This window comes from Macaca nemestrina, chromosome Y (assembly GCF_043159975.1).
Source record: "Macaca nemestrina isolate mMacNem1 chromosome Y, mMacNem.hap1, whole genome shotgun sequence".
In the NCBI taxonomy this organism is placed as follows: domain Eukaryota; kingdom Metazoa; phylum Chordata; class Mammalia; order Primates; family Cercopithecidae; genus Macaca; species Macaca nemestrina.
Genome location: NC_092146.1, coordinates 9,871,109 through 9,880,651, shown reverse-complemented (window position 1 = coordinate 9,880,651; position 9,543 = coordinate 9,871,109). Strand labels below are relative to the sequence as shown.

General features: G+C 39.1%; 1 non-coding gene across 1 annotated transcript; it reads left to right on the top strand.

Moving 5' to 3' along the window:
* The first annotated feature begins 358 nt into the window (after positions 1–358).
* On the top strand, positions 359–514 carry LOC139361011 (U1 spliceosomal RNA). The gene has a single exon (XR_011618583.1). It is a non-coding gene; the product is annotated as a U1 spliceosomal RNA (small nuclear RNA).
* Positions 515–9,543: the final 9,029 nt, after the last annotated feature.

Here is a 9,543-nt window from a genome sequence, read left to right as displayed (position 1 = left end):
CTGCTTATGTTTAAAGCTCATAGTGCACATAGTAAAATCCCAGAAGACCAAGAATGGGTGTCAGATACAATAGAACGCTCAGAGTCACTATCAAAAATGAGCAATCAGTGCATAAAATGTATGGTAGTTTTATTTAGCAGTTGTTTCATTGTTTGCCGTTGTGTTTTTTCTTAAAATTTTGTAGAAGACTGTATCAGAATTAAAAAGTATTTTAGAAAAGAATAATCATGGATGATTGAAATTAACATTTCAAGCGATACTGAAAATTATTCTAAATACCATTGTACTGATAGTTGTATTTAATTTCAAAGGATAATGGAAATCTTTTTTTTTTTTTTAGAAAAAAAAAAAAAAAAGGATACTTGCCTGCCAGAGGAGACACTGTGATCACGAAGACTTTCCCATGGCAAGGTTGATTTGTTGCACTCTGATGTGCTGACCCCTGGGATTTCCCCAAATGTGGGAAACCCAATTGCATAATTTGTGGAAGTGAAGGATTGTGTTTGTGCTTTCACGTGGGAAAAAAAAAAAAAAAAGGAAAGAAAAGGAAATTGACTTGTTTAGTGGATATAGAAACTTGAAAGAAGACCACATACTGGAAATAATTCAGTAGGCCTACAAAAATCGGTCTCTTCCAGTACAAAACAATAAAACATCAAATGGTTATTTCTTAGACAGATCAAATAGTGCTAGGGTGACACTTGCAAATGTCTGTGAATTTTGTCTAGAAGAGGGGGCATGGGGAAGTCCCCAAAGGGCAGCAGATAAATCTGGGAAAAAGATAAGTAATTTTTAAATGTGTAAGCCAATGTTTATGCATTAATATTGCCTTTTAAAACACTTATTTTATTAAATGGTTAGCATTGGTTTGTTTGGTCTTAAAAAGTAAGTTTCCTTTTGGAAGTGACCTGTGTGAAATGGTCCAGAAAATATGCAGCTAAAATAACTCAGCTTTATTCCCCGAATTATAAATCATTTGTAGGAATTGTAAGGATGTTAAAGATGCCAACTTTTTTGCATTTGTTCAAAGTTTATTCTAAATGAAGAAAATTATACATATAAGGTATAAAGTTAGTTTTATCATCAAATTATCAATCATTTTAAATATTTAGAATTGAAAGCCAGATGGCCAAGATGCCTTAAATGAGCATAAGTCCTCTCCAACAGATGATGCTCCATTATATCCTCATCCAACAGGCTTTATGTATCAACAGGTAAAAATAAATAAATAAATAAAGCTTTTATTTTTATTTTTCAAACTTATTTTAGTCTTTTCTTTATGGTCTTCAATTATCATTTTCTTATATATTTTGTAATATATCAGCTGTGACTGCAAATAAAAAAAAAATTATCTAGGACAGCTTTGGGAAGATGATCAGAAGAATAGTTTCAGTGTGGTCAGCCTCGGCCTCTCAAAGTGCTGGGATTATAAGTGGTGAGCCATGGCACCCAGTCAGACTAATCATTTGAAAGCTTTACTTGTGCTGTAATATTTAGTATGATTTCTCACCAAATTCATGTAGCCAAGGGATGGAATTACCTAAATTAGAGCAGTTGCCCAGAGTAACAGCTGTATTGCTCAGAAACCTTATTTTTATAATCAGAAAAAATATAAAACAGGGGAAAAATGTACAAAACAAGCAGATTTTAATTCTATATGTTCTTCACTTTTAATGTTTGATAGTTTAATTTCTTGTTGAGATAGAGAATACTTACATATTTTTAATAGAAATTTTAAAATATTAAAACCAATATACACAACTTTTGTATGTCACAAGGTGTGGAGCATGATCGATTGTAGTTATTCTGCTGGGGGCAGTTCTGTGGTAGAATTTATTAAGTGATAATTCTAAAACTTGGCTTCGTCTAATTCTCATGAAGTGCATATTATCAGAATCCACAGCACTTTGAAGTACCATTGCACCAATATTTCTGACTACTTTGCTAGCCCATCAAAATGTTCCTTGAAAGCAGTAAGTCTCCTAGTTTATTTCTATATTATTTTAAAGCTTTTGTTCTCAGATGCCGGGCTTACTGAAGATATAAGTGCCTTCTGATTTTAAATAATTGATATATATTTTTTTCATTTGATGTAACATCTCTATGCCCATTGTTGGAAACAATAGGATATGAAGTGCATTGCACAGTGTGAGGAGCAGGAATTCATTTGTTTGAACTGGTTAGAATATGTTTTTATCTTTTTATAGTATGTAAGATTTAGCATTGAACAGTATGAATGCAAAATGCAGTCAAGTTCGATAAATACACTCTCAGGGCTACTGATATTGGTACATTGTAGTGCAACTATGTTATGGGGCTTCCTATTTGGCCTATTATTATTTGCAGTCTAATTTCTCTTCTGGCCTAGACTTAGATTTTTTAATTTCTGTTCCACAGAAAGTACAAGAGAAATATGTGTTCCATAGAAAGTATAAGAGAACATCCTAGCTAACACAGTGAAACCTCGTCTCTACTAAGAAATACAAAAAACTAGCGGGGCGAGGTGGCCGGCGCCTGTAGTCCCAGCTACTCAGGAGACTGAGGCAGGAGAATGGCATAAACCCAGGAGGTGGAGCTTGCTGTGAGCTGAGATCCGGCCACGCACTCCAGCCTGGGCGACAGAGCGAGACTCTGACTCAAAAAATAAATAAATTCATTAATTAACAAAAAGAAAGTATAAGAGAAGGGAGCGGAGCAAGATGGCCAAATAGGAACAGCTCCAGTCTCCAACTCCCAGCCTGAGCGACACAGAAGACAGGTGATTTCTGCATTTTCAACTGAGGTACTGGGTTCATCTCAGTAGGGAGTGCGGGACAATCGGTGCTGGTCAGCTGCTGCAGCCCGACCAGCCAGAGCTGAAGCAGGGGGAGGCATGGCCTCACCTGGGAAGCCCAAGGGCGAACGGAATCCCTTTTCCTTGCCAGGGGAACTGAGATACACAACACCTGGAAAATCGGGTAACTCCCACCCCAATACTGCGCTCTACCAAGGATCTTAGCAAACAGGCACACCAGGAGATTATATCCCACACCTGGCCAGGAGGGTCCCATGCCCAGGGAGCCTCCCTCATTGCTAGCACAGCAGTCTGCGATCTCAGGCAAGGCAGCAGCGAGGCTGGGGGAGGGGTGCCCACCATTGCTGAGGCCTAAGTAGAGAAACAAAGTGGCTAGGAAGCTGGCCCTGAGTGGAGCTCATAGCAGCTCAAGGAGTCCTGCCTGTCTCTGTAGACTCCACCTCTGTGGCCAGGGCACAGCTAAACAACAAAAACAACAACAACAACAACAGGCAGCTGAAACCTTTGCAGATGCAAACGACTCCGTCTGAAAGCTTTGAAGAGAGCAGTGGATCTCCCAACAGGGAGGTTGAGATCTGAGAAGGGACAGGCTGCCGGCTCAATTGGGTCCCTGACCCCTGAGTAGCCTAACTAGGAGACATCCCCCACTAGGGGCAGACTGCACCCCACACCTCACACGGTGGAATACACCCCTGAGAGGAGGCTTTCAAAGCAAGAATCAGACAGGTACACTCGCTGTTCAGCAATATTCTATCTTCTGCAGCCTCTGCTGCTGATACCCAGGCAAACAGCATCTGGAGTGGACCTCAAGCAATCTCCAACAGACCTACAGCTGAGGGTCCTGGCTGTTAGAAGGAAAACTAACAAACATGAAGGACACCCACACCAAAATCCCATCAGTACATCCCCATCATCAAAGACCAGAGGCAGATAAAACCACAAAGATGGGGAAAAAGCAGGACCAAAAAGCTGTAAATTCAAAAAATAAGAGCGCATCACCCCCTGCAAAGGAACACAGCTGATCACCAGCAACGGATCAAAGCTGGATGGAGAATGACTTTGACAAGATGAGAGAAGAAGTCTCCAGTCCATCAAACTTCTCAGAGCTAAAGGAGGAATTACATACCCAGTGCAAAAAAACTAAAAATCTTGAAAAAAGAGTGGAAGAATTGATAACTAGAATAATTAATGCAGAAAAGGCCATAAACGAATTGACAGAGATGAAAACCATGACACGAGAAATTCGTGACAAACGCACAAGCTTCAGTAACCAACTCGATCAACTGGAAGAAAGAATATCAGCAATTGAGGATCAAATGAATGAAATGAAGTGAGAAGAGAAATCTAAAGAAAAAAGAAGAAAAAGAAATGAACAAAGCCTGCAAGAAGTATGGGAATATGTAAAAAGACCAAATCTATGTCTGATTGGGGTGCCTAAAAGTGTTGGGGAAAATGGAACCAAGTTGGAAAACACTCTTCAGGATATCATCCAGGAGAACTTCTCCAACCTACTAGGGCAGGCCAACATTCAAATTCAGGAAATACAGAAAACGCCACGTAGATACTCCTCGAGAAGAGCAACTCCAAGACACATAATTGCCAGATTCACCAAAGTTGAAATGAAGGAAAAAATCTTAAGGACAGCCAGAGAGAAAGGTTGGGTTATCCACAAAGGGAAGCCCATCAGACTAACAGCAGATCTCTCGGCAGAAACTCTCCAAGCCAGAAGAGAGTGCGGGCCAATATTCAACATTCTTAAAGAAAAGAATTTTAAACCCAGAATTTCATATCCAGCCAAACTAAGTTTCATAAGTGAAGGAGAAATAAAATCCTTTACAGATAAGCAAATGCTTAGAGATTTTGTCACCACCAGGCCTGCCCTACAAGAGACCCTGAAGGAAGCACTAAACATGGAAAGGAACAACCGGTACCAGCCACTGCAAAATCATGCCAAAATGTAAAGACCATCGAGGCTAGGAAGAAACTGCATCAACTAACGAGCAAAATAACCAGTTAATATCATAATGGCAGGATCAAGTTCACACATAAAAATATTAACCTTAAATATAAATGGACTAAGTGGTCCAATTAAAAGACATCGAATGGCAAACTGGATAAAGAGTCAAGACCCATCAGTTTGCTGTATTCAGGAGACCCATCTCACATGCAGAGACATACATAGGCTCAAAATAAAGGGATGGAGCAAGATCTACCAAGCAAACGGAGAATAAAAAAAAGCAGGGGTTGCAATACTAGTCTCTGATAAAACAGACTTTAAACCATCAAAGATCAAAAGACACAAAGAAGGCCATTAAAAATGGTAAAGGGATCAATTCAACAGAAAGAGCTAACTATCCTAAATATATATGCACCCAATACAGGAGCACCCAGATTCATAAAGCAAGTCCTTAGAGACTTACAAAGAGACTTAGACTCCCTTACAATATTAATGGGAGACTTCAACACTCCACTGTCAACATTAGACAGATCAAAGCGACAGAAAGTTAATAAGGATATCCAGGAATTGAACTCATCTCTGCAGCAAGCAGACCTAATAGACATCTACAGAACTCTCCACCCCAAATCAACAGATTATACATTCTACACAGCACCACATCACACTTACTCCAAAATTGACCACATAATTGGAAGTAAAGCACTCCTCAGCAAATGTACAAGAACAGAAAATATAACAAACTGTCTCTCAGACCACAGCGCAATCAAACTAGAACTCAGGACTAAGAAACTCAATCAAAACCGCTCAACTACATGGAAACTGAATAACCTGCTCCTAAACGACTACTGGGTACATAACGAAATGAACGGTGCATAACGAAATGAAGGCAGAAATAAAGATGTTCTTTGAAACCAATGAGAACAAAGATACAACATACCAGAATCTCCGGGACACATTTAAAATAGTGTTTAGAGGGAAATTTATAGCATTAAATGACCACAAGAGAAAGCTGGAAAGATCTAAAATTGACACTCTAACATCACAATTAAAGGAACTAGAGAAGCAAGAGCAAACCATTCCAAAGCTAGCAGAAGGCAAGAAATAACTAAGATCAGAGCAGAACTGAAGGAGATAGAGACACAAAAAACCCTCCAAAAAATCAATGAATCCAGGAGTTGGTTTTTTGAAAAGATCAACAAAATTGATAGACTGCTAGCAAGACTAATAAAGAAGAAAAGAGAGAAGAATCAAATAGATGCAATAAAAAATGATAAAGGGAATATCACCACCGACCCCACAGAAATACAAACTACCATCAGAGAATACTATAAACACCTCTACGCAAATAAACTGGAAAATCTAGAAGAAATGGATAATTTCCTGGACACTTACACTCTCCCAAGACTAAACCAGGAAGAAGCTGAATTCCTGAATAGACCAATAGCAGGCTCTGAAATTGAGGCAATAATTAATAGCCTACCAACCAAAAAAAGTCCAGGATCAGATGGATCCACTGCTGAATTCTACCAGACGTACAAGGAGGAGCTGGTACCATTCCTTCTGAAACTATTCCAATCAATAGAAAAAGAAGGAATCCTCCGTAACTCATTTTATGAGGCCAACATCATCCTGATACCAAAGCCTGGCAGAGACACAACACAAAAAGAAAATTTTAGACCCATATTCCTGATGAACATTGATGCAAAAATCCTCCATAAAATACTGGTAAACCGGAACCAGCAGCACATCAAAAAGCCTATCCACCATGATCAAGTGGGCTTCATCCCTGGGACGCAAGGCAGGTTCAACATATGCAAATCAATAAACATAATCCAGCATATAAACAGAACCAAAGACAAGAACCACAAGATTATCTCAATAGATGCAGAAAAGGTCTTTGACAAAATTCAACAGCCCTTCATGCTAAAAACGTTCAATAAATTTGGTATTGATGGAACATATCTCAAATAATAAGAGCTTTTTATGACAAACCCACAGCCAATATCATACTGAATGGGAAAAAACTGGAAGCATTCCCTTGGAAAACTGGCAAAAGACAGGGATGCCCTCTCTCACCACTCCTATTCAACATAGTGTTGGAAGTTCTGGCTAGGGCAATCAGGCAAGAGAAAGATATCAAGGGTATTCAGTTAGGAAAAGAAGAAGTCACATTGTCCCTCTTTGCAGATGACATGATTGTATATTTAGAAAACCCCATTGCCTCAGCCCAAAATCTCTTTAAGCTGATAAGCAACTTCAGCAAAGTCTCAGGATACAAAATCAATGTGCAAAAATCACAAGCATTCTTGTACACCAGTAACAAACAAACAGAGAGCCAAATCATGAATGATCTCCCATTCTCAACAGCTTCAAAGCAAATGAAATACCTAGGAATCCAACTTACAAGGGATGTAATGGAACTCTTCAAGGAGAACTACAAGCCACTGCTAAGTGAAATAAAAGAGGACACAAACAAATGGAAGAACATTCCATGCTCATGGACAGGAAGAATCAATATCGTGAAAATGGCCATACTGCCCAAGGTAATTTACAGATTCAATGCCATCCCCATCAAGCTACCAATGACTTGCTTCACAGAATTGGAAAAAACTGCTTTAAAGTTCATATGGAACAAAAAAAGAGCCTGCATTGCCAGGATAATCCTTAGTCAAAAGAACAAAGCTGGAGGCATCACGCTACCTGACTTCCAACTATGCTACAAGGCTACAGTAACCAAATCAGCATGGTACTGGTACCAAAACAGAGATATAGACCAATGGAACAGAACAGAGCCCTCAGAAATAAGACCACACATCTACAGCCATCTGAACTTTGACACAACCTGACAAAAGCAAGAAATGGGGAAAGGAGTCCCTATTTAATAAATGGTGCTGGGAAAATTGACTAGCCATAAGTAGAAAGCTGAAACTGGATCCTTTCCTTACTCCTTATACAAAAATTAATTCAAGATGGATTAGAGACTTAAATGTTAGACCTAATACCATAAAAACCCTAGAGGAAAACCTAGGTAGTACCATTCAGGACATAGGCATGTGCAAGGACTTCATGTCTAAAACACCGAAAGCAATGGCAGCAAAAGCCAAAATTGACAAATGGGATCTAATTAAACTAAAGAGCTTCTGTACAGTGAAAGAAACTACCATCAGAGTGAACAGGCAACCTACAGAATGGGAGAAAATTTTTGCAATCTATTCATCAGACAAAGGGCTAATATCCAGAACCTACAAAGAACTCAAACAAATTTACAAGAAAAAAACAAACAACCCCATCAAAAAGTGGGCAAAGGATATGAACAGACAGTTCTCAAAAGAAGATATTCATACAGCCAACAGATGCATGAAAAAATGCTCATCATCACTGGCCATCAGAGAAATGCAAATCAAAACCACAATGAGATACCATCTCACACCAGTTAGAATGGCGATCATTAAAAGGTCAGGAAACAACAAGTGCTGGAGAGGATGTGGAGAAGTAGGAACACTTTCACACTGTTGGTGGGATTGTAAACTAGTTCAACCATTATGGAAAATAGTATGGCGATTCCTCAAGGATCTAGAACTAGATGTACCATATGACCCAGCCATCCCATTACTGGGCATATACCCAAAAGATTATAAATCATGTTGCTATAAAGACACATGCACACGTATGTTTATTGCGGCACTATTCACAATAGCAAAGACTTGGAATCAACCCAAATGTCCATCAGTGACAGACTGGATTCAGAAAATGTGGCACATATACACCATGGAATACTATGCAGCCATAAGAAAGGATGAGTTTGTGTCCTTTGTAGGACATGGATGCAGCTGGAAACCATCATTCTCAGCAAACTATCGCAAGAACAGAAAACCAAACACCACATGTTCTCACTCATAGGTGGGAACTGAACAATGAGATCACTTGGACTCGGGAAGGGGAACATCACACACCGGGGCCTGTCATGGGGAGTGGGGAGGGATTGCATTGGGAGTTATACCTGATGTAAAGGACGAGTTGATGGGTGCTGATGAGTTGATGGGTGCAACACGCCAACATGGCACAAGTATACATATGTAATAAACCTGCACATTATGCACATGTACCCTAGAACTTAAAGTATAATAATAATAATAATAATAATAATAAAGAAAGTATAAGAGAAATATACGTTAATCCTATCTCTGCATTAGTGTTGCACTTCTATTAGGATGCCACCTCAAATGAATACATCATGATGTCTGGTTTAATAACCTCCTAATCATCCTGGAGATGATTCTTCAAATTGGAATCAACATGCCCTTCTTTAATGTACCTTTTATGTTTTTATTATTAAGCAGATGCCAGGATGTGACTCAGCCTATTGAAAGCCCCTGTGTCACATGCTGGAATCTGCTTGAAAGTGCAGTTTTCTATTGCTCATGTGGCTGGGACATTCATTACTTTTTACTACTCATGAATTAAAACAATTGCCTTCATAAAATAATGGTTCAATGTTTTTATTTTATTTTTTCTATTAAAAAATAGAAAAAATAGCATGCAGTTTAATCATTGAGCTAATTTGCTCATTACATCTTCAACTGGTCTTTTCTCTTCTAGTCTCTATGAAAGTCTGCCAACAGGACAGTGTGTTCATCCACCTTGAAACTGCCGTTCGTCAACCATGGAGGTTGCTGTTGTCATTGCCCACACTAGGATCCAGTAATTCCTGAGGTGGTTCCAAACTTGAGGCGGGAAAATACGAGAGTACCAGCTCTTGAACAGGATGAGCACCTCCTTGCAATTCCTTGGT